The sequence below is a fragment of the Mesoplodon densirostris genome, chromosome 19 (genome assembly GCF_025265405.1).
Source record: "Mesoplodon densirostris isolate mMesDen1 chromosome 19, mMesDen1 primary haplotype, whole genome shotgun sequence".
In the NCBI taxonomy this organism is placed as follows: Eukaryota; Metazoa; Chordata; class Mammalia; order Artiodactyla; family Ziphiidae; genus Mesoplodon; species Mesoplodon densirostris.
In genome coordinates, this window is record NC_082679.1 from 28,327,154 (window position 1) to 28,351,921 (window position 24,768).

Here is a 24,768-nt window from a genome sequence, read left to right on the forward strand (position 1 = left end):
TTTCTAAACTGATCCGTGGCAGTGGAAAGGGAAGTGGCCACCGTTATCCCGGACCCTCAAGATTTGTCTCCAGGGCAAAAGCGTAAGTTGTGTTCCCCCCTGGTTCTCCCCAGTTCCAGGACTGGGGAGAACCAGTGTGTTCCCTCAAATTTCTTGTCACCCGATCCAAACTGGAATCCCATTTGCCAGGAAAAGAAGAGGAAGCAGAAACAGCCACTGGGGAGTCACACCTTGTGTCCACCACAAAGCGACATGAGGAAAGTACAGCAGGGGGCCAAGTCCGAGGGAGTGACAGGGAGTGGCAGACGCTGGCAGGTGGATGGCGCGGGGGTGGGAAGCCACACTGAGGAGGCTGCTGAGGCTGAGACCCACTTCCAGGCCACGGTGCGGCAAAGCACAGACTCTGCCACGGGAACCAGGGGAGGCTGTGCAAAGCTCTAGCTGCTGTGAGGGTGCCGTGGGCGGCAAGGCGGGAATCCTGGAGAGTAGCTGGAAGGCTCTCAGCGGAGATGGTGGCCTGGGCTGGAGTAGCAGTGAAGAGGCCAGAAGCGCAAGGATTAGGGATCATGTTAGAAGTAGATTCAGACATGCTGACGGGTCACACATCACAGGGAGAGCTGGTAAGGAAAAGGACAGATGGAGGTTGGCAGGGCAGGCTGGGGTTTGAGCAACTGAGTAGATGCTATTAATAACTGAGATGAGGAAGAGGGACACCTCAGAGGATTGATGGCTTAAAGGCGTGATTGTGTCTGTAACTGTGTGCTGCCTTCGGAGGGACTGGCTAGGGGAGCAGGGCAAACGCTGGTGTCAGGAGGCTTCACAGAAGGGCCAGGTTTCAGTTCAGTCCATCTGAAAAGACGGGGAGGGAGGAGGAGCAGAGGAGGAAGTTGAGTTGGAAGCGGTGCGGGCACTGTGGTTGGGGAAAGGACTCTGGCATCAGATGAACCAGAATCTACAGCCTGGCTCTTCTTCCTTCCTTTGCCACCTTGGGCAAGTCATTTTCCCTGTTTGAGTCTCAGTTTTCTCATTCTGTAACTGGGATGGAAAATGCCTACCCACATATATCTGGTTGGTTTGTTTTTAATGCCCTTTAACTTTTTCTTGTTGTTGTTGTTTTGCTGTGTTGGGCCTTCGTTTCTGTGCGATTGCTTTCTTTAGTTGCGGCAAGCGGGGGCCACTCTTCATCGCGGTGCGCGGACCTCTCACCGTCACGGCCTCTCGTTGCGGAGCACAAGCTCCAGACGCCCAGGCTCAGTAGTTGTGGCTCACGGGCCTAGTTGCTCTGCGACATGTGGGATCTTCCCAGACCAGGGCCCTGCATCGGCAGGCAGACTCCCAACCACTGCACCACCAAGGAAGTCCCGAACCTGATGTTTCTTAAATGCTTTCCGGGATGGCAATCCAGGACACGAGTGTGTAATCTATACATGCATTTGAGAGCAAATATTCCATGAGTAATAATTATGCCAAGGGCATGGAAAACCCACTGATACTTGACCAGGCGATGGATCAAAACCTGGTGGCACAGTGGTTAAGAATTGCCTGCCAATGCAGGGGACACGGGTTCGAGCCCTGGTCCGGGAAGATCCCACATGCCACGGAGCAACTAAGCCCATGCGCCACTAGTGAGCCTGCGCTCTAGGGCCCGCAAGCCACAACTACTGAAGCCCGCACGCCTAGAGCCCATGCTCTGCAACAAGAGAAGCCACTGCAACGAGAAGCCCGCGCACTGCAACGAAGAGTAGCCCCCACTCGCCGCAACTAGAGAAAGCCCACGCACAGCAATGAAGACCCAATGCAGCCAAAAATAAATAAATAAGTAAAAGAAATAAGAGAAAAAAGTCTTCAAGTATTTGGAAACTAAAGAACACTCTTCTAAACTAACTCATGGGTCAAAGAAAAAAAATCAAAAATGAAATTATAAAAAAAAACTACTCATTTACCCAAGGAGTAGAGAAACATGGAAAATTCAGATATATAGGGAAAGGAAAATTAAGTTGATCCATGATGCTACCAATCAATCCCATTCTGTTTGTTTCTATTCAAATTTATTTTTCCCTTTTAAAGACTAGGTCATTCCGTTTTTCAACAATCCTCTTGTTAGTGGCACGGCACTTAGTGGTACAGCATGAACATCCTTTCACGTCAATGGATATTCTCCTACAGTTGTATCTGAAATGCCTGCGCCATTGAGACCAGAATGCAGTCACCCACCTGCCCTCGTGTCAGTTATTAGGTGGTTTCTCACATTTCACCAGGAAAAACAATGCTGCAGTTAACTCGCTTGCAGTTCACTGCAAGATCTCCGTTAATTTGTACAGATCGGCCTTAATTTCCTTAATTAAAAAACCAGAGTGGAATTGGCTGGGAGAAAGGACTTAAACTTTTCTAAGATTTTGCATTGTGCATTTCTGGATTGCACTTGCAAGTGTGCTGTTGATGTTACCGTCATGAAGTCCTGCCTGTCGAGTCACTCTGTCCTGGAAGCTCTCAGACTGTTGCTGTCCCCTCCCTTACCCCCCAAGTGTGGCTTCAAGATTGGGTGCCGCCCTGGAGGTGTGGCTTGACCAGGGTCCCTTCTCCCCCTCACCTGGTGCTAAGCCTGGTCTTCTCTGCGAGTGAAGCTGCTGAAGTTGGGGTTCTCGGCCAACTCCCTGAGTTGGACTCAGCTGCTGAAGTTGGTCTGAGGGTGGTAGAGTGCTTCGGCCCGGGCTCCGATGTCCCCAGATGTCATAACCTGTGCTTTCTCCCTCTGTCTAGACCTGGGGCTAGGCGTGCTCAAGGTGCCCAAAGAGGCTAACGAAGGAGGCAGGGCCACGTCTGGGAGCACAAGGAGAGGAAAGCGGCAGCACAGGTCCCCTCAGAACCCACTCCTGGACCGCAGCCTCTGCGGGAAGGTGTTCAGCAGCGCCAGTCCTCTCAGCAAGCACTACCTGACGCACAGCCAGGAGAGGAGACACGTGTGCAAAATCTGCAGCAAGGCCTTTAAGCGTCAGGACCACCTGTATGTAGGAGTCTGGTCGGGATGTCTGTTCAGGGGGCTGCTGGGGGCTGGGCGTGTTCCCGGTTCTTTTGCATCCCCTCCCATCCACCTGCACCGCCCCGCACCGTCGGGTGTCCCAGGTGTGTGCGACCTGTGCTCCTCCCACGGCCAGTGTTTGGTGGGGGCGGGGGGCAGGGCCTACACTGCCCCGGACAGCCCGCCCTCCCCAGCCTCCAGATTCACTCCAGTGAGGAGAGCGCCGCTGCGATTTGCAGACAGGACCCATGTGCTTTAAAAACACACTCCAGAGGCAATTTTGTCATGGAGGGAGTTGGGCTAACTGCGTAGAGAAAGTTTCAGAGTCCCTGGTAGGTGTCTGAGCAGAACAGATATGCACTCCATGAGGAATATATGTTGGGATAACACCAGGGCGTGAGGGGTTCTGAAATGCCTGTTTCTAGAACATGGCAATGCAGTGTTCACTCTCTTTTTTCCTGTTTCAATTCCCCCTTTTATTAACTCGATTTTTTTTCAAAATTTGACTTTAAAAAGCAAGCTCAGTGTAAGAGGAGCAGAATTCCGTTTGTTCTTCATGTCTTAGAAATGATAAGCTTTTCTTGCTGCCGAGGGAGAAGAGACAGACTTTCAAACTGAGAGACTCGTAAGTGGGAGAGGACGATCCCTTGCATGTTTACAGCTCGCCCAGCCTTTACTGAGGCTTCGATGAATCCCGCTTTCATTGTATCCTCTCCCCTCTCGCCATTAAGGATGGGAAATGATTTACTCCTGTCACAAGCTGGTAACAGTTAGGGCTAGAAAGTGGGTCTCCAGATGCCCTCTCTGCTGCTTCCCTCAGATGGAGGCCAAGGGTCCACGCTTGGGAAAGGGTTTCATTATTTACTGGGTCCAATTGATTAGAACCATCCGGAGTAGGATTGTTGGGAACCCAGAGGGTGATTTACCCATTTGTTTATATTTATAATATATTAATGCAGGTATACGTATGATGTAAATATACTACATACTTGCATTCTTTTATATTTGCAGACATTATAGGCGCATTTGGCTTTTTGTTGTTGTTGCTGTGGGGCTCCCAGGTCGCTGTCTAGAGGACTCCTGTGGGAAGGTAAAGACTCCTTTGTTCAAGGAAGGATCATCCCCAAGTTAGCGTTTCCTTAAGTTTGTTCTCAGAACTCTGGTTCTCTGCTTCTCGGGGATGCTAAAAGGGTCTATTTTAAAAACATGGTTTTGTGGGCAAATAAGTTTGAGAGACATGGAAAGTTCAACAGATCTCTCGTTATCTGCTCTGTGGCTTTTCAGTTTGCTCCTAGGAACCTCCAAGAAGTAAAGAGTGTTTTTCCCAAACTTATTTGCCAGCTGAGCCCAAGTCCTCAGGGAGCAACTCTGGAGCCTGGTGTTCCTTAGGAACCCACTTTGGGGAACTCTGACTTGACTCCCACTGATGTTTTTAATCTCAGATTAGGGGTTTGCTTAGGGGTGAGGGCAAGAGCTCCCCCTTCCAGAAGGCTTTGGCCATAGCAGGGGTCTTTCCTCATAGGGTCTGAGCACAGTTTCTGAGTTGCGATGCTGCTGCCCCCTGGGGACACGCCTGGGTTCCTGCAGTTAGTGACCCACGCCGAGACACCCACTAACTTTCTCCTCATGTGATTCCAGGACTGGGCACACGCTCACCCACCAGAAGTCCAAGCCCTTTGTGTGCATTGAGCAGGGCTGCAGCAAGAGCTACAGCGACTACCGCTCCGTGCGCCAGCACTACGAGGTCCAGCACGGCCTGTGCATCCTCAAGGAGGTCCCTCCGGAGGAGGAGCCCTGCGGGAACTCACCCCGTGTGCACGAGGTGGCCTGCCAGCCCGCACCCGCGAGCCTGTGGTCCCTGGTGCCCCCGGAAGCCCCATCCCCCATCTCCCTCTTGTCCAACCGAGACCTCCTGCGCTGTATCGTGAGCAGCAGCATCTGCCAGACGATCCCTTCTCCCGGGCCAGCCCTGGGAGGGCCTTCAGACAGCGGCGAAGGGAGGATCACGGCCTGTTCCTCCCTGCCCTCGTCAGGGTCCTCCTCCTGCGGCCCAGCCAGCACCCCGGCGGCCCCAGGAGCCCTGGGCACTGAGGTGTTCCCGAGGATCCCCGGCCCCCACGGAAGGAGCCGGGCACGGACGTGTTCACAGCCGTCCACTCACGGGCAGCGGAGAACAGCGGCCCCGACCCAGCCGAGCCGGAGCTGCCGCTGCTCCAGCCCCCGTCATCCCTGGAGGGCTGGCCCGAGGGCGCTCCCTGCCCGCCTGCCTGCCTCTGTTCCATGGCCAGACTGTCCCCGCCAGTTCCCAGCCATCAAGCCACAGTTTCCAGTGGCTCTGAAACCTGTCGGGCTGCCCTAAGAGCAAAGGAAACAGTATGTTTGTCGTCCACAAGCCCTCTGCAGTGCCGTCCCGGGAGGGCTCCGAGCCGGGCCCCGGGCTCAGCAGCGACTCCCCTGCTGGGGAGCCCTCACCCAGCCAGTGCACCGGTCTGGAGGACACGCCGTCTTTCCCTCCCACGCTCCTGAAGGCCCAGGGGGAGGCCTCGGGCGACCCCAGATACGTCAGCACCAGCGGGGAAGACGACTCCTGGGCTTCCAAGAAGAGCAAGTTCGACTGCGACTCCTTCTCGCGGCAGAACCCTGGTGAGCCTGGCCCCCAGGATGGCCAGAAGTCCAGCGGCCTCCCGTCGGATGCCACACCGCTCTTCCAGCAGCTGGTCCTGAAGGCTCAGGAGTCTCTGGTGAGCCACGAGCAGATGCAGGTGTTCCAGATGATCACCAAGTCCCAGCGGATCTTCTCCCACACGCAGGTGGCCGCCGCCTCCTCCCAGCTTCCCACACCCGACGGCAAGCAAGTTGCCCTGAAGTCACTGCAGGGGCCGTGGCCACAGCAACCCCCACCTGTGGCACCCACTGTTGACTCTCTCCATGCTGGCCCCGTGAACCCTGATCCAGAGGGGTCCCTAGACCGCAGGAGAAAATCCACACCCGCTTTACCCACAGAGCCCTCCCCCAGCAGCGTGAGCCAGGACCCAAAGGGAAGACCAAAAGTGGCTGCTGCTCCACCTGCCCCCACGGCGGCGTCCCTGGACCCTCCTGGAAACCCAGACATCTCCTCTCTGGCCAAGCAGTTGCGATCCTCGAAAGGGACCTTGGACCTAGGGACATCTTCTCCCTCGGGGCCTGCATCAGACCCAGTTAGGAGGGGAGGAGCCATCCAGAGCCCACCTCCCAGGGAAGCAGGCCCAGGCTGAGAATGGCACGGCTTCCGGGGCCACAAAAGGTGGAGAGGGCCCGGCCTGCTCCTGGGGCGGAGGCTACAGGCTCTTCTCTGGCAACTCCGGGGTCCAGCACTTCCGGAAGGAGAAAGTGAAAGTGGATATTTGCTGTGCAGCTTCTCCAAGCCAGGTAGCCATGGCCTCCTTCTCGTCGTTGGCCGGGCCTCCAGCGGATCCCCCCTGGGACTCCAAGTCCAAGCTGATGATACTCAACAGGATCCAGGTACCAGGGCCCTCTCACGGGACCTGACCATGCGGGGGGCAGAGTCTCGTCCTTACCTGTGTCCGTGTTTCTGACTTGTCCAGGCACTGTATTTAACCTCAGCAAATCCTCAGATGCAGTTTGTTTACAGAGGGGCGAATGAAGTTCCAGAGAAGGGATGGTTCCTCCCATCACCCTCCACCCTGCAACACACACACACACACAACAGAACAGGGCTTTAGAGTTGTCAGAGACACTTTGCATCATGTTTCTTCACTAAGCTTTTTCTATTTGCTTTCTTTCTGCCTTTCGCTTCCTTTTGGATTTGCCTCCTTCACTTCTTCAGAGAATGTAAAGGCAGAGCTCCTTTACCCTTGATATTTGTACGTGAAATGCTGTGTCTATTCTGGTTGTGAATCACAGGTCCACAAGTCCGACTTGGCCCCTACTGCAGGCCTGGCACTGGTCCGCCCTTTTGGAGCAGCTTGGGTCCTCCCACATCGTGCCCACGAGGTCCTGGGCGCAGAGAGCTTGGCCACGTCTCTTCGTGATGTTCCGAGGTCCAGCATCCTTCCTGTCGCACCACAGCTACCTCCTCCTCTTTTTTTTTTTTCCACAGCTTTAATATTCACGTGCCATCTAATTCGCCATCTTGAAGTGCACCATCCAGTAGTTTTTAGTTTGTTTACGAGGTCGTGCTCGCATCGCCACTCTTTGCCAATACACTTTCATCACCGCAAAAAGAAACCCCACACCGTTGGTTGTCACCCGCAATCTCTCCATCCCTCCCAGCCCCTGGCAACCATGCATCTACTTTCTGTCTCCATGGATTTGCCTATTCTGGACACTTCATGTGACGGGAATCCTAACGCTGCGTGGCCTTTTGTGTCTTTTGCTTCTTTCACTTAACCTGATGTTCTCAGAGTTCCTCTGTGCTGTAGCACGGGTCAGAACTTCACTCCTTTTTATCGCTGGTAACTTGTGCATTGTATGGAAACACCACATTTTATTTATCCATTCATCAGATGATAGATATTTGGGTTGTTTTCCCTTCTTGGCCATTGTGATAACGGTGCTATGAACATTTGTGTACAGATTATTGTTTAGACATATGTTTTCATTTCTCTTGGGAAATACCTTGGAGGGGAATTGCTGGGCTCTAGGGTAATTCTATTGGAGGAAGTGCCAGACTTTCCCAAAAAGCTGTGCTGTTTTATATCCCTACCCAGAGTGTATGAGGCCTGCAGTTTCTCTGCATCCTCACCAACACTTGTTCTTGTCCAGTTGGTTCACCTTAGTGGGTGGGAAATGATAATCTCATTATAGTTTAATTTGCATTTCCCCGATGGCTAATAATCCTGAGCATCTTTTAATGGCCATTTGTATATCCTCTTTGGGTAAGTGTCTATTCAGACCCTTTGCCCATTTTTAAATTGGGTTGTGATTTTATTTTTGAGCTGTGAGAGTTCATTATGTATCACTGATACAGAAATATACATAGTCCCTTATCAGATACATGATTTGCAACTTTTTTCTCTTATTCTGTCTTTTCACTTCTTGATGATGTCCTTTGAAGCACAGAAGTTGTAAGTTTTGATGAAGTCCAATACGTCTGTCTTTTGTTTGGTTTTGGAGTCATCCAAGAAACCACTGCTTACTCCAGGGTCACCAAGAATTATACCTGTGTTTTCTTCCAAGTCTTATAGTTTTCACTCTTGCATCTCATTTCTGATATGTTGGCTCAGATGTATTTTCGTCTTCAGGGTGGAAATATCTACCGGCTCCCCCACCCGATGAAGGAGGAGAACATGGCGGGTGGCTGGTAAGTTCAGAAGCCCCTCGGGAGAACTCTGGTGGCTTTGATGTGCTGGCCCTGGGTGAGCGAGCTCTGGATGCTTCACTCCTGAAGGGGTGAGCACCAGGCCACGGAGAATCGGGGGCATCATGTCCATTTCTTTAGGGTTCGTCCAAAGCTGTCTGTCAGAGGATCAGTGTTTGGGGACGGAGTCCCATTCTCCCTTTCTTCCCCACAGGAACCAGCACAGTGGTGGTCCCACAGACTGGGAAGAGCCAAGGAGCACTTACGTCTGCAAGAATTGCAGCCGGATGTTTTATACAGAGAGAGGGCTGAGCAGCCACATGTGTTTTCACAGCGACCAGTGGCCGTCACCTCGAGGGAAGCAGGAGCCGCAGGTGAAGGGGCGCGAAGCTGCCATTCATCTCAGGATGGAGCCGTCCTCCTGCGGGGAGCCTGGCTGGGGGCCGGGAGTCGGGGCTGTGCTGCTCTGGAGGGGCCCCTTGCTCCCTACGTACTGTGTCTCTTAAAGGGCTGGCTCTTCTCTGTGTGTAGGTGTGTGGCATGGAGTTTTGCAAGCCACAAAGACAGGTGCTGAGGCCAGAAGGGCACAGGCAGAGTTCCCCGGGAGGCAGGAAGTCCTTGGACAACATGACCGCCGCCCCTTTGGTGGTCCCTGTTTTGGTGCCAGTGGCTCCAGCGAACCATCCCCTGGGGAGCAAGGTGGGTGCACTTCCTTCCAGCTGCTTTCCAGCTGCCAGTGGGAGCTGTGAGAAAAGCCCCCAAATCCTGACTCCAGAAGAGCTTGATTTGCGTGTTCATTCATCCATTCAACCTCCAGTGAACTTCCTTTGTGTCTGGCCCTGTGCTGGGCAGGGCTGGGGACACTGCAGCGACCACAACAGGCCTGCCCCCGTCTCCTGGGGCTCCCAGCCCAGCGGAGTAGATAGACCCATCCCCGGACACTGACGACCCAGAACGGGCCGGGCTGGGAGAGGGAGCTGTGGGAGCCCCAAGGGCACCAGAGACCCTGCCTGAGGAAGGGGGCGTTGCAGCTGAGAGCCGGAGGATGAGGAGGGGTAAGATGGGCAGAGAGGAGGGGAGATTGCGTGGAGGTAAGAGAGAGTGTAGCAAGCTCAAGCCGTCGTCTTTTCAGCCTGTGCTGGAAGACCCCACCTGGAGAAGTCCATGCTGGACTCGGGTACAGGGTGCATGGAGCCCACTGTTTGTCTCCCAGGAGCTGCTGTCATTTTGAGGGCAACAGGTTTTCCTTTTGTCATGCTGTTGCATCCGTCTGGCCCCCACACTTTAAGTGCCAGTCACTTTAACAACGGATATGAGTTTCCAAAATGGTCTGAGTGAGGGCCTCTCCTTGGGGTGGGGGTGGGTGCCTGAGAAGGCCCCAGCGTCAAATGTCGCCCGGCTTAGGGTCTGGAGTCTGGCTCAGGCGTGGTGGCCCTGCCCGGCTTCCTGCGCTGAGGACTCTGGGCATGGCCATGCTGGGTGTGCATTTGGCTGGTCAGTACCCTTTCCCACTCTCAGGCCATCTTGAGGTCTGAGCTTTGGGGCCGGTGGCCTCAGGTGACCCCCGTGGTTCTGAAGTCTCTTCTTCTCCAGGGACAGGAGAAGGACGGGGAAGAGAGAGACAGCAAGGAGAGCAGCCAACACAGGAAGCGGAAGAAGCTCCCACGGCCCGAGGCACTGCTCATCCCTCCTCCGCCCTCCATGTCTGGGGAGCCGGGCCCGGGAGGATGCCGCCAGAGCTGCCTGCGCTCGCCCGTGTTCCTGATGGACCACCTCCTGAAGGGACTGTCCCAGTGACCTCCCTACACACCGCCCCCGATGCTCAGCCCCATCCGGGAGGGCTCTGGGCTGTATTTCAACACTCTCTGTTCCACATCTGCCCGGGCCCGTCCCGACAGGCTCATCAGCGCCATGCTTGGTGAGTGAGCTTGATCGCCCCATGATGGGCCTGCGGGGGGCCAGACCCCCGCCCCCTGTAGAATTTGGTCCAGCCATTCTCTCTGGCCTACGCCTGGGTCTGCTCTGGGGGTCCCGTTGCTGTTCAGAACTATCCCAGGACCATCTGGGACCAGCAGCCTTCTAGGTGCTTATGACTTTGTAGCCAGAAAGAAAATAGACGCCATTTAGCCTAAGCACCCTTCTGCCTGCCCTTTCGAGTAATTGTTTAAACAGCTTTATTGAGGTATAATTCACATGCCATATGAATCACCCATTTAAAGTGTACAGTGATTTTTTAGTGTATTCTTAGGATTGTACACCCATCCCACAATCTAATTCTAGAGCATTTTCATCACCCCAGAAGATTATATCCACGAGCGGTGACACACAGGCCCTGTAGCCCCCAACTCCTCAGCCCTGGGCAACCACCAGTCTACCAACCTACTTTTTCTACGGGTCTCCCTATTCTGGACATTTCATGTAATTGGAATCATCAAATACGTGACATTCTGTGTCTAGTTGTTCACTTAGAATAATGTTGTCAAGGTTCATGTTGTAGTATGCATCAGTGCTTCATTTCTTTTTATGGATGAATGATATTGAATTCTCTGGATAGACAACATTTTATTTATCCATTCATCAGTTGACGAGCATTTGGGTTGTTTGTGTCCTTTGGCTGTTGCAAACAGTGCTGTTAAGAACATTTATGTGTACGTTTTTGTTGGACATAAGTCCTCATTTCTCTTGGGTATATAACTCAGAGTGGAATTGCTGGGTCAAAGGGTAACTATGTCTAACCATTTAAGGAACTGCCAGACTGCTTTGCAAAATGGCCGGGTCATATTAAATTTCCACCAGCATTGTATGAAAGTTGCAGTTTCTCCACATCCTTGCTCACACTTCTTAGCTGTCTTTTTTATTACACCCATCCTAGTGGGTGTGAAGTGGTAGCTCATTGTGAGGTGTTTGTTTGTTTGTTTGTTTTGTGGTACGTGGGCCTCTCACTGTTTGTGGCCTCACCCGTTTTGGAGCACAGGCTCCGGATACTCAGGCTCAGCAGCCATGGCTCACGGGCCCAGCCACTCCGCGGCATGTGAGATCTTCCCAGACCGGGGCACGAAACCATGTCCCCTGCATCGGCAGGCAGACTCTCAACCACTGCGCCACCAGGGAAGCCCTGTCTTGCTACCTTTGTGGAAAGTCAGTTGACCATAAATGATTTGAGATGTTTCTTCTTTTTTAATACAGATATTTTACAGCTATAGATTTCCTTCTGAACATTGCTTTAGCTACATTTTGTAAGTTTTAGTATGTCTTTTTTTTTTTTTTTTTCTTTTTGTGGTATGCGGGCCTCTCACTGTTGCGGCCTCCCCCGTTGCGGAGCACAGGCCCCGGATGCGCAGGCTCCGTATGCGCAGGCCCAGCGGCCACGGCTCACGGGCCCAGCCGCTCCGCGGCATATGGGATCCTCCCAGACCGGGGCACGAACCCGTATCCCCTGCATCGGCAGGCGGACTCTCAACCACTGCGCCACCAGGGAGGCCCTATGTTGTGTTTTTATATTCATTCAGCTAAAGTATTTTCTAATTTATCATTCCACTTCCTGTTTAATACACTGACTGTTAAAGAGTGTGTTGCTTAATTTTCACATATTTGTGAATTTTCCAAATTGCTGCCTTTTATTGATTTGTAATCTAATTCTCTTTTGGTCAGAGTACATACGTTGTTTCTTTTTCAATTTAATTTATTTTATTTATTTATTTATTTATTTTGGCTGTGCTGTGCGGTTTGCAGGATCTTAGTTCCCCCACCAGGGGTCGAACCCATGCCCCCTGCAGCGGAAGCGTGGAGTCCTAATGACTGGACCGCCAGGGAATTCCCTTAAATTTATTTTAAAATTTAAAATTTATTGAGGCATGTTATATGGGCTAGAATCCGGTCTGTCTTGAAGAATGTTCCATGTGAATTTGAGAAGAATGTATTCTACTGATGTTTGGTGGAATGCTGTATTTTGTCTGTTTTGTCTAGTTAGTTTCAATTTCCTTGTTGATCTTCTGCCTAGTTGCCCTATCCACTGTTGAAAGTATTGAAATCTCCAACTATTATTTTTTAATGGTTGATTTCATCCTTCAGTTCTGTCGTTTGTTGCTTGGTGTATTTTGGGGGTCTGTTTGTAGGTGTGTATATGTTTGTAATTGTCACATCTTCCTCACGGCTTGACCTTTTATCATTAGGATGTGATTGTGACATCATTTGTCATTATTACAATAATTTTATCATTATCTCTAGTAATATTTTTGGTTTTAAAGTCTAATGTGCCTGACATTAGTATAGCCATTCCATTCTCTTTTTTGGTTGTTGTTTGCTTGGTATATATTTTTCTCTTCTTTTACTTTCAGCCTATTTGTGTCTTTGAAAATAAAGCATGTTACCTCTAGACACCATTAGGTGGATCATGTGTTTTTTATCCAGTCTTACAAACTCTGCCTTTTGATTGGTTTGTTTAATCCATTCTTGTTTAATGTTATATTGATATGGTTGGATTTACATCTGCCATTTTGCTTTTTATTTTCTATACGTTACATGTCTTTTTCTCCCTCTGTTCCTCCTTTCCTGCTTTCTTTTGTATTAAGTGAGTATTTTCTAGTGTGACATTTTAATTCCATTAATTTTTCAATGTTTCTTAGTCATTTCTTAGTGGTTGCTCTAGGACTTAAAATATATGTCTTATCAGAATCTGTTAGGATGTGTAATAACTCATTAACAGTGAAATATAGAAACACTGCTCCTATCTAGCTCTATTCCTTCTAACTCTTTTGCTATTATATGTGAGAGACCCAGTAATACCGTACTGGTCATGTTTATTGCTTTATATAATTTTATTTTGTGTAAAAACACTGAGCGGATAAAGGAAAGCAAGCATGATTTATAGAGGTTGTTATATTAACCTTCTTATTTAGCATTTCTGATCTCTTCATTTATTCTTGTGGATTTGAGTTACTGTCTGAGGTGATATTCTTTTACTCCAATGCAGCTGTGCTCCTTGTGCAGTTACTGTCACATATATTATATTTCTATATGTTACAGGCCCACAATACATATTGTTTTATGCAGTTATTTTTAAGGCCATTAAAAAAAGAAAAGAAATATGTAATCCTAGTGATTTTTATAGTTACCCATATTTACTAGCGCTTCGCTTTTTTTTTTTTTTTTTGGTTTGGATTCAAGTTACCATCTGATGTCATTTGCTTTCAATCTGAAGGACTTTCTTTACTATTTATTTTTATTAGGGATATATAATTCACATACCATACAATTCATCCCTTTAAAGTATAGAATTCACTGGTTTTTAGTATATTCACAGAGCTGTGCAACCATCACTACCATCAGTTTTCAGAAATTTTCATCATCCCCAAAAGAAGCCCTGTACTTATTAGCAGTCCCTCCTTTCCATCCTCCCCATCCCCAGCCGTGGGTAACGACTAATCTACTTTGTCTCTATCGATGTGGCTATTCTGCATATTTCATATGAGTGGAATCATACAGTATGTGGTCCTTTATGAATGCCTTCTTTTAGTTAGCATGATGTTTTTAGGTTTCATCCAAGTTGCAGTATGTATCAGTACTTTGTTCCTTTTTGCGGGCTGAATAATATTTCACCTTTAATATTTCTTGTAAGGCAGGTCTGCCAGCAACAGGTATCCTCAGTTTTTATTTATCTGGGAGTGTCTTTATTTTACCTTCATTTTTGCAAGATAATTTGCTGAATATAAGATACTTGGTTAACACTTTTTTACTTTCAGTAATTTGAATATATTATCCCATTGCCTTGTAACCTACATCGTTTCTCTTAAAAAGTTAGCTGTTAATTTTACTGTAGTGCCCTTGTATGTAACAAATTGTTTTTCCCTTTTTGCTTTCAAGATCTTATCTTTATTTTTGCTTTCCACATTTTGCCTATGTTATGTCTGGATGTAGAGCTCTTTGTGTTTAATCTTTGTTGGAGTTTGTAGAGTTTGCTGGATATACATATTGTTTTTCATCAACGTTGGGAAATTTTCAGCCATTAATACTTTAAATATTCTGTCCCTTTCTCCCCTCTTTCTGGTACTCCCAATACATATATATTGTTGCATGTAATGACATCTCACATTTCTCTGAGGCTCTCTTCACTTTCCTATATTTTTTTCTCTCTGTTCTTCAGATTTCATAGTCTCCATTGTTCTATCTTCAGGTTTGCTGATCGTTTCTTCTGCCAGCTCAGATCTACTGTTGAGCCGTATTTTGGTTATTGTACTTTTTTAACCCCTGAACTATTTCCATTTGGTTCTTCTTTTTTTTGGCTGCATCGCACAGCATGCAGGATCTTACTTCCTCTACTAGGGATCACACCCATGCCCCCTGCAGTGGAAGCGTGGAGTCTTAACCACTGGACCGCCAGGGAAGTCCACATTTGTATCTTTTTAAAAAATAATTTCCATCTCTTGATGGCATTTTCTCTTTGATGACAAATTTTTATTTTATCTTGCTTTAATTCTTTAAGCATGGGAGCCAGGGGAAGAAGCAGCCCCCATCTCCTTGGCTGCACCTACCTGGGTAGAGCTTCCTTTACAAAGAGCTGGGGGCTAGGTGGGTAAGGGGGTGGGCCATGGCTCCAGTGCCACAGACTCTCACTGTTCTTCCCGAGATTTAGTAGGTTTTCTTGAATGAGTATTTCTTAAAATGCTGTATGCCTTTGGGACAACGTGCAGAGACTTTAGCTTACTGTTCTTTTTTTTTTCTTTTTCAATGATTTTTGTCAGTAAATCTGTTGTTTTGCCGAGTTCCTTACTCTACATTTTCAGAAGTCTTATCCCACTTCCATGCAATCTTTTTATTTTATTTTATTGTGATGTGAACAGTTAATCTGTGATCTGCCCTTTTAACAAAGATTTAAGTGTGCAATACAGTATTGTTGACTATAGGTACAATGTTATACAGCAGATTTCTAGAGCTTGATTAATTGAAACTTTATGCCCATTGATTAGTAACCTCCCATTTCCCACTGCCCCAACCCCTGGTAACCCCTATTCCACTCTTTGATTCTATCAATATGAATTCAACTACTTTAGATACGTTATATAAGTGGAGTCATGCAGTATTTCTCTTTCTGTGACTGGCTTATGTCACTTAGTATAATGTCCTCAATGGTCATCCATGTTGTTGCATATTGCAGAATTTCTTTTTAAGGCTAAATGGTATTTCATTGTATGTTGATGTCACATTACCTTTATGTGCTCATCTGTCAGTGGACATTTAGGTTGTTTCCACATCTTGGCTATTATGAATGGTGCTGGAGTGAACATGGGAGTTGAGATATCTTTTTGAGGTCTTGACTGCAGTTCTTTTGGATGAATACCCAGAAGTGGGTTTGCTGCATGATATGGTAGTCCTACTTTTAATTTTTGAGGAAACTCCATACCATGCAATCTTTTTTTTCCAATTTTCAATTTTATATTGGATTAGAGTTGATTTACAATGTGTTAGTTTCAGGTATACAGCAAAGTGATTTTGTTATACATAATCACATATCTATTGTTTTTTAGATTCTTTTCCCATAGAGGTTATTACAGAGCATTGAGTATAGTTCCCTGTGCTATACAGTAGGTCCTTGTTGATTATCTATTTTATATACAGTAGTGTGTGTATACCATGCAATCTTGAAGAGCCTGCTTTTAGCTGCTCTGGAAAGGCAGGCAAAAAGGGCCTCATGGGTCAGTTGTAGCCAGTCTCCTTGAGGCTCTTCTTTGGGTGTTTTCCAGATCACATGGACGGCTCTTTTGGCATCAGTGTGGTGAAGGACAACAGCAAGATCAGCACTGAACCGTGAGTTGGAACAGACTTAGAACCTGAGGGTCCTTGCAACGTGGGGATGCTTTTACCCTCCTTGCATTCCAGTGTCGGTTTTTCCCAAGGGAGCCTTCATCACGGGAAAGTCAGGTCTAGACCCAGAACCTCTCTAGGAGAGAAGTGGTGGATTTTTCCAGGTGTTTCCCCAATATTCCTTCTGTCCAGACATACCATAGTTGGATGTCTGCAGACAGAATGCCCAGCACCCTGGGGTTCTAGATAGAATTGGTGATGGCGCAGTGAGATACTGTTTTGTAGCTTGGATGTTCCCTTGGATACAGAAGAATGCCAGGTATCAGCACATACCTCCCCTGTCCTAGACCCCAAACGCCTGAAGCCAGAAATCTGGCGAAAAAGCAAATTGGAGGAAGGAAGGAAGTATCCCTCAAGAGGTCTCTGGAATACCAGTGGCGTGTCTGCTGGGCTGATGAGCACTCCCTGTGTCTGAGAGATGGCCAAAAGGTGGGTTCCACAGCCCTGCTGAGCAGGGCTCACCACACATCTCTCTTGTATTTCCCATCTTGGTCACACACATATACCTTTTATGTCCGTGTGTGTGGCCTCATTTCAGACACATCAACATAGGGAGCCAGTTTCAGGCTGAGATCCCAGAGCTCCAGGACAGATCACTGGCTGGAAGTGACGAGCATGTAGCTACTCTGGTCTGGAAGCCATGGGGAGATGTGATGACCAACCCGAAGACGCAGGATAGGGGTGACTGAGACTTTGGGGCCAGGTTCCCGAGAGCCCTCCTCCATGTCCAAGGGGTTTCTCCTCCCAGTTCTCACCTTGACCAAGAAGCAGTGATCCCCAGGCGGGGGTGGGGTGGGCAGAGCTGGCCTTCAGCGCAGGACTGCTTTGCTGTGCTGCAGTCCCTTGCCCCACCTCTCCTCTCACCCAGTAGCTGGCCAGGCCATCCAGAGCAGGTGCCAGGAGCAGGGTTTCTGCCCATCCTCCTTGTCGCTCCCTTCCCTCAGCCTGCTTGTAACAGAGAGGTGAGGGAGATGGTGACAGGAGCCCCCCACCCCATCTGTGCTGTTGGGGAGGTTTCCTCTCTGGCACTTGCTGACCCTCTGTGTCTCCTCTCCTTCTCGCTGCCGGGCTGCCTGCTGGAAACAGTGACCGAGCTCTGCAACGTGGCCTGCTCCAGCGTGATGCCGGGCGGGGGCACCAACCTGGAGCTCGCTCTGCACTGCCTGCATGAAGCCCAGGGCAACATCCAGGTGCGGTGCAGGCGGGGCGGGGGCTCAGAGGAGCTGTGGGAAGCTCCCTGGTCTCTTAGGGCCAGGGGCTCTAGGCGCAAGACACGTGCCTTCTACTTGGGGCTTTGCAGCTCACGAGAACCAAAGGCTGGCCACCCACCCTTCTCCCTGGTCGCTTTGGGACTGGTGGTGTCCTTTGGAACGTAGGGGAAATGCACACATACGGGCTCAATCAGTTATTTCTCTGGGGTGACAGCAGAGCACCAGGGTTCCTCCAGCGTTACCTCATCTCAGCGCGGCACTGGGGAGGCGGTGCCTAGCAGAACCAACTCAGGGCCTGCATTCATCTGGTTTATTTACTGAACATTAACTTTTGGATTAAAAATGGTGTATGCAAACCTCTGATGCAACAGAAATGCCTCTGCCTCCTCCAAGGACCCTCCTCACAATCCTGAAGTTTAGAAAATGAAGAAGTCCAACTGTGTGTAGTGGGAGAGGAAGTCACGTCACCCGAGTTGGAGACCCAAGAGTCAGGGCTACATGGTGCTTTTTCTCAAGCTGAGAGGCAGTGGCTGGCACGTGGTGGGTGCTGAGCAGAGTAATCAGCACACATTTACTGGGTCCTCCTGATACCTGGTGATGTCACGGTATCAGGCTGGGGCCAGCTCAGGGGCCCATTCTTGGTTTAATGCTCTGCTGCCACCATCTTGAAATTCTTAATAGTTTCTGAGCACAGGGCCCCGTGTTTCCATTTTGCGCTGGGTCCTGCAAACTGCATAGCGAGTCCTGACCGGGGTTACGCTGTTGAGCAAGACAAATGCCCTCTCTTTGCAGGGCTTACATTTTAGGAGAGTGAACACATGAAATACATTTTTTAAAAGTGATAGATAATGATTAGTGCTATGAGGACCGTAACATGGGGTAGGGCAGGGGCAGTGCCACTCCAAATGCTGCTCCCTGAAGAAATAAGGAGCTTGTGCCAGAATAAGTCCACACACTGTTTCGTCATCAAGTAAATCTTGCTATGAAAAAGGTAACGTCAGCTGCACTCAACAGTCCGCTTAGTGCTGTAGGCAATGTGTCCCAAGTGGTTCACAGCTGGTGGCCAGTCCACAGACCGACCACACTTTGAGTCGCCCTGGGGTAGGGGTGGCTTTAGGGAGGGCTGCACATATTTTCTGATTGGATGAAAGAATGAAGGTGGGCCTCTACCTCACCTTCCCTCCCTCAGAGAGTTGCCCACCACTCCTGTCGTTCCAGGTTGCCCTGGAGACCCTGTTACTGAGAGGACCCCAGAAGCCACGGACTCACCCTCTCGCCAACTATCACTACACAGGTAACGAGCGTGGCTGCCCGCGTGGTTTTGGCCTGGCTGAGGCCCCTGCGAGCCAGTCACTTTCCATGGCAAGCTCTGCACGTGCCTCCCGGAGTTCTCTTGGGGCCTGCACCTGCCCTCCCAGAAGGGCCCGTCCTCTCTGGGGGACTCAGTGGGTGCTGTTCTCTAGTTGGATCCAACCTTCCCCTTTCCACTGGTTCCCTCGTGGGCTCTTCCTGGCCAGAAGGGGAGTGCCAGGTTGGGGTGGGCTCAGGTTTCCCAGTTGAGCACTCCAGCCTTGGAGTCAGGCAACCAGGGGCCCACGCCTGCCCTTGGCAAGTCTCTTAACCAGAGGAAGCCTCAAGTTGCTGCACCTGTCAAGTGGGGATGGTAATCGCCCCTACCTGCTAAGGTTTTTGTGAGGATTGTGTGAGATAAAGCAAGTAAGGGGCTTAGCAGAAATCTTGGCATATAAGTGGCGCTCGGTGGCCTGAAAAAGGAGGGGAGTCTGCACTTCAGCCGTGGCTGTGGTCCCAGAAGGAGAAACATCCTTCCTCCTCTTGGCTGTTTCTCCAATAGGTTCGGACATCTGGACCTCCATGGAGAAGAGGCTCTTTAAGAAGGCATTCCGTGCCTACAAGAAGGACTTCTACTTGATACACAAGATGGTAAGGCGAACATGGCAGGCTGGTGTAGACAAGGCTCCTTCACACGGCCGAGGCGCTAGAACTGCAGGGCCTTTCAGGGGCGATACTCTGCTCATGCTGTGAACAGTTGACAACTACAATGCCATTGCTTGGAACAACCTGAAACGGTACAGAAATGAATCCCATGTTCAAAATAAAGCCCTCCAGACCCCTCCCCACAATCCTACTTCTCATTTGATAACCTGACAGGTATTTATTGCCCATACGGATTTTACACACCTATATGCACTTTCTCAAAAAAGGATGACATCATATACTTAATATCCTGCTGATTATTTTGCTCTTTTTTTAACTTGATGTACGCAAAATTGCACATAATCGAAGTGTGAGATTTAATGTTTTTGACATAGTTATACACTTGTAAGACCACCACGATGATCAAGATAATGAGAGTATCCTTCACCCCCAAAAGTTCCCTCCTGCCCCTTTGCAACCCTTCCTTCCTGCCACCCGGGTCCCTAGTCAACTCTTGTCTACTTTCTGTCACTCTAAATTAGTTTGCATTTTCTAGAGGTTTATATAAATGGAATAATCATACAGCACGTGATCTGCTTTGTCTGGCTTCTTACACTCAACCTAATGATTTTGAGATTCATCCATGTTGTCGTGTGTACCCATAGTTCATCCCTTTACTGTTGAGGAGTATACCACTGTGTGGACGGACCACCGTTCATTTAATCATCCACCTGTTGGTGGTTTCCAGTTACTGATGACTACAGATAAAGCTGCTCTGCACATTTACATACAACTCTTTGTACGGACATGTACTGGGTTTTTTTTTTTGTTTGTTTGTTTTTTTGCGGACACGGGGTTGGGATTATAAATACCTAGGAGGGGAATGAGGGTAACTTATAGTAGATGTATGTTTAACTTTTTAAGAAACTGCCAAACTGTTTTCCAAAGTGGCTCTACCACTTCCCATTCCCACCAGCAGGTTATGAAAGGTCCAGTTGCTCCACACCCTCGTCGACACTTGGTATGCTAAGTCTCTTTAATTTTAGCCATTCTAATGAGTGTACAGTCGCATCTGACTCCATTTTCCTAATGACTAATGATGCTGAGCATCTTTGTGTTTTTTTGCTCTCTGTGCACCTTCTCTGGTGAGCTGTCTGTTCATATCTTTTGCCTCTGTTTTTATTGGAGTGTCTGTGTTTTTATTGAGCTGTAGGAGTTCTTATTTTGTTCTGAACACCAGTCCTTTATCCAGATATATGCTTTGGAAATATTTTCTCCCCATATGCCATTTGTCAGTCTTCTAACAGTGTCTTTTGAAGAAAAGTTTTAAATTTTGCTTAAGCCTAACTTACTAGTTTCTCTTTTATAGACTGTGCTTTTCGTGTTGTATCTAAGAAATCTTTGCCTAACCCAAAGTCACAAAGATTTTCCCCTATGTTTTCTTCTGGAGGTTTTATAGTTTTAGGTTTTATTTCTAGATTTATGATCCATTTTAAGTTTATTTTTGTATGGGGTGCGAGGTGAGTTCATTTTTGCATATGGATATTTATTCCAGTACCTTTTGTTGGAAAGACCATACTTTCTCCACTCAGCTGCTTTTGTACCTTTGTTAAATATCAGTTGGCCATATATATATGCATCTACTTCTGGACACTGTATTCTGTTCCATTGATCTGTTTGTCTTTTATTAAGCTATTCCCATACTGTCTTTATTACTGTAGCTTTATTCTAAGTCTTGAAATTAGAAAATGTTAGTCCTTCAACTTTGTTATTCTTTTTCAAAGTTATTTTTTGTATTCTACATCCTTTTTAATTCCCTATGAATTTTAGAAATAACTTGACAATTTCAAAATAAAAATTTCTGCTAGGAACTTGATTGGTACTGTTTTTGACTCGTTACGTCAACTGGGGAGAGTTGTTACCTTAACAATATTGAGTCTTCTGACTCGTGAACAGGGTATATCTCTCTATTTCAATCTTTAATTTTTCAGCAATGTTTTGAAGTTTTTAGTGTACAGTTGTTGCATACTTTTTGTCAGATTTATTCCTAAGCGCTTGGTTTTTTTCAGTTTTTTTTTTTTTTTTTTTTTTTTTTGCGGTATGCGGGCCTCTCACCATTGTGGCCTCTCCCGCCGCGGAGCACAGGCTCCGGACACGCAGTCCCAGCGGCCATGGCTCACGGGCCCCACCGCTCCATGGCACGTGGGATCCCTCCAGGACCATTGCACGAACTCGTGTCCCTTGCATCGGCAGGCGGACTCTCAACCACTGCGCCACCAGGGAAGCCCAGTACTTGTGTTTTTTATGATGTTATAGAGTTCTTTTTATTTTTTATTTTTATTTTTTTTCCTTTTTGCGGTATGCGGGCCTCTCACTGTTGTGGCCTCTCCCGTTGCGGAGCACAGGCTCCGGATGCGCAGGCCCAGCGGCCATGGCTCACGGGCCCAGCCGCTCCGCGGCATATGGGATCCTCCCAGACCGGGGCACGAACCCGTATCCCCTGCATCGGCAGGCGGACTCTCAACCACTGCGCCACCAGGGAGGCCCTAGAGTTCTTTTTTATTTCAGTTTCCAATGGTTTGTTGCTAGTATGTATAGAAATAAAATTGATTTTTATATGGATCTTGTGTTCTGAAATGTTGCCAAACTAACTTACTAGTTTTGGTAACTTTTTTGTGGATTCCACTGAATTTTCTACATAGACAGTCACATCATCTGCAAATAAAGACACTTTTCTTTCTTCCTTTCCAACCTGGATGCCTTTACTTTTTTTTTTTTTTGCCTTTTTTGCACTCTAGAACCACCAGTACAGTATTGAGTAGAAGTGGTGAGAGTGGAAATCCTTGTGTTGTTCATGATATTTGAGGGGAAACCACTCCACCGTTAGCTGTAGGGATTTTGTAGGTCTCATTTATCAGGTTGAAGAGAAGTTCCTTCTATTCCTATTGTGCTGAGAGTTTCCATCAGGAATGGACATTGGATTGTATCAAATGCTTTTTCTGCACCTATCAAGATGCTCATATGATTTCTCTTTTTTAAGTTTAATATGATGAATTACATTGATTTTCGATTGTTAAACCAACCTCACGTTTCTGGGATGAGCTCCACTTAGTCATGGTATATTGTCCTTTATATATATATATACATATATACATACATATATATATATATATATATATATATATATATATATATATATATACACACACATATATACACGTATATATATATATACACATATATATATTGTTGGATTCTGTTCGTTAAAGTTTTGTTTAAAAATTTTCATCTATGTTCATGAGGGACATTGGTCTGTAGGCTTCTTTCCTTGTAATATCTTTGTCTGGCTTTGGTATCAGAGAAATGTTGAACTTACGGACTGAGTTGGGAAGTATTCCTTCCTCTTCAGTTTTTTGGAGGGCTCTGCCTAGCTGTCACATAAGGCTATGAGGTATCCACCCCGTAAGGACACTCTGGTTTAATTAGTCCCAGTCGGTAGACATGTGGCTCCACATGATGTCACAGTGAGCGTCCTCGTGTGTACCGTGTGTGCGTTTTCCTGGAGAGAAGCCTTCCCGGGCCAGCCTTGTGGCTCAGAGCGTGCAGAGCTTAGATGGTGTTGACTCTGGTGGCTTCTCTCTGAACTCATTCATCCCCAGGAGGACTTTGTGATTCTCTGTCCCCCGTAGCAGTGGAGCATACCAAGCCGTAGGGGAGAAACGTTTCAGGAGGGCTTTCAAAAAGTGGCGGCTGGCCCCATGGGGAGGGGATTTAGGGCGTCAAGGCCATACTCACTGCTACTCCTGAGGCACTGTCCTTAGCCGGTTTCTGTCTTCCTCCACTAGGTCCAGACAAAAACAGTAGCCCAGTGTGTCGAGTTCTACTACATGCAGAAGAAAATGAACAAGTTTGACTGCGGCCGAGCCCCAGTGCCGGAAAAGAGGGTCAAGAGAGAGCTGGGTGAAGCAGACAGGACAGAAGCGAAGGTAGAGGGTCTCGGGATAGGGCTTCAGGAGTTCAGCACGGATCTGGATGCCCGGTGCCCATCCAAGCTGGCTGGCGGTGGGGGGGTGCACCCCACGACGTCTGGACGCTCTGGACACCTGCTTCTCCCTTAGAAGGGCGGCGGGGCGGTCAGCACCCTTTCATCACCTCTGCCCCCTGTGCAGGTCACTCGTAGCCCTCGGAGGAAACCCAGCCACCGTCCCACCCCCGAATTACAGAGGACTACTGAGAGTTACAGGAGGGAGTCCATCCCCAACTCCAGCCCAAACACCGGCTCGAAGCGGACCCCTGAGCTGCCGGGGAGCAGCAAGGGCCAGGGCTTCTTTCCCTGCCGGGAGTGTGAGAGGTACCGCCCTTTCCCTGGATGCTCCCACACCGCCTGCCCTCAGCCCTCTGGGGTGCCCCCCTCAGGGCTACCCGCCTCCCCCTGCTCTGACCCCTGTGTCCTCTGGTGCCTCCTCAGGGTGTTTGGCAAGATCAAGGGTCGGAATGCCCACATGAAGTGGCACCGGCTTCAGGACCACGTGGATCCCACCGCCAGGGCAAGGTGGCCCGTGGAGCCCTTCCAACTGTAGGAGGAGGAGGGCGAGCTAGGGGCTGGCATCGGCCCTCTGCGTGGGCAGCTAGTTGGGATGGGCACCTCCAGCCCTGTTGCGTCTCCTTTGTTGTTTCTGTACGTTTTCCCTTGTATATAGTATTAAATTTGTTTCTTAAGAAGCTGTCTTCTGGCTTCCCTGCCTGTTGATCCAGCGAAGGCTTTTGAGCCCCTGCCGCTCCCAGAAGCCACAGTGACTGAGTCCCTGCCCTGGAGGACCCTCATGCATGAATGCAGCCAGCATTCATCAAGCACCTGCTGTAGCTGTGCCAGACAATGCCCAGTCCACGTGATGGGGACATAGTGATGGAGGGACAGGCCCCTCCCCTCACAGAGCTTACATTTTAGGAGCGGGAAGGTAGGAGTGATAAAGCAGCAAAAAGGTGAGTTTAGATATCTATAGTGCGTATGCTTCGGGCCGTAATAACAGAGGAGTCGGCGTAGGTTTAAGCTCTCAGGACACGTGGTGGTGCCAGTGGCTCCACGGTGAAGTCAAGGCCTGCCAGCAGTGGCCAGCGTCTGCAAGTCGGCTGCAGCAGCAGCAGCAAGAATCCCCTCTTGTACGCGGAGCACCCAAACCTTCGGAGGGTGCAGGGCAGAGAGCAGCTCCCTCCCTTCCTTGTTGCCCTTTTTAAAAGTGAGGAAAGCTTGTAGCAGCGCCCAACAGAACGCCCCTCACGTCTCCTCGGCCAGAACTGTAGCCCGTGCTCTTTCTAAACTGATCCGTGGCAGTGGAAAGGGAAGTGGCCACCGTTATCCCGGACCCTCAAGATTTGTCTCCAGGGCAAAAGCGTAAGTTGTGTTCCCCCCTGGTTCTCCCCAGTTCCAGGACTGGGGAGAACCA

The 24,768-nt window shown here is 48.9% G+C and overlaps 1 pseudogene; it reads left to right on the forward strand.

Annotated features, from left to right (window-relative positions):
- Positions 1 to 252: 252 nt before the first annotated feature.
- Positions 253 to 24,625, forward strand: LOC132479643 (zinc finger protein 541-like; annotated as a pseudogene).
- Positions 24,626 to 24,768: the final 143 nt, after the last annotated feature.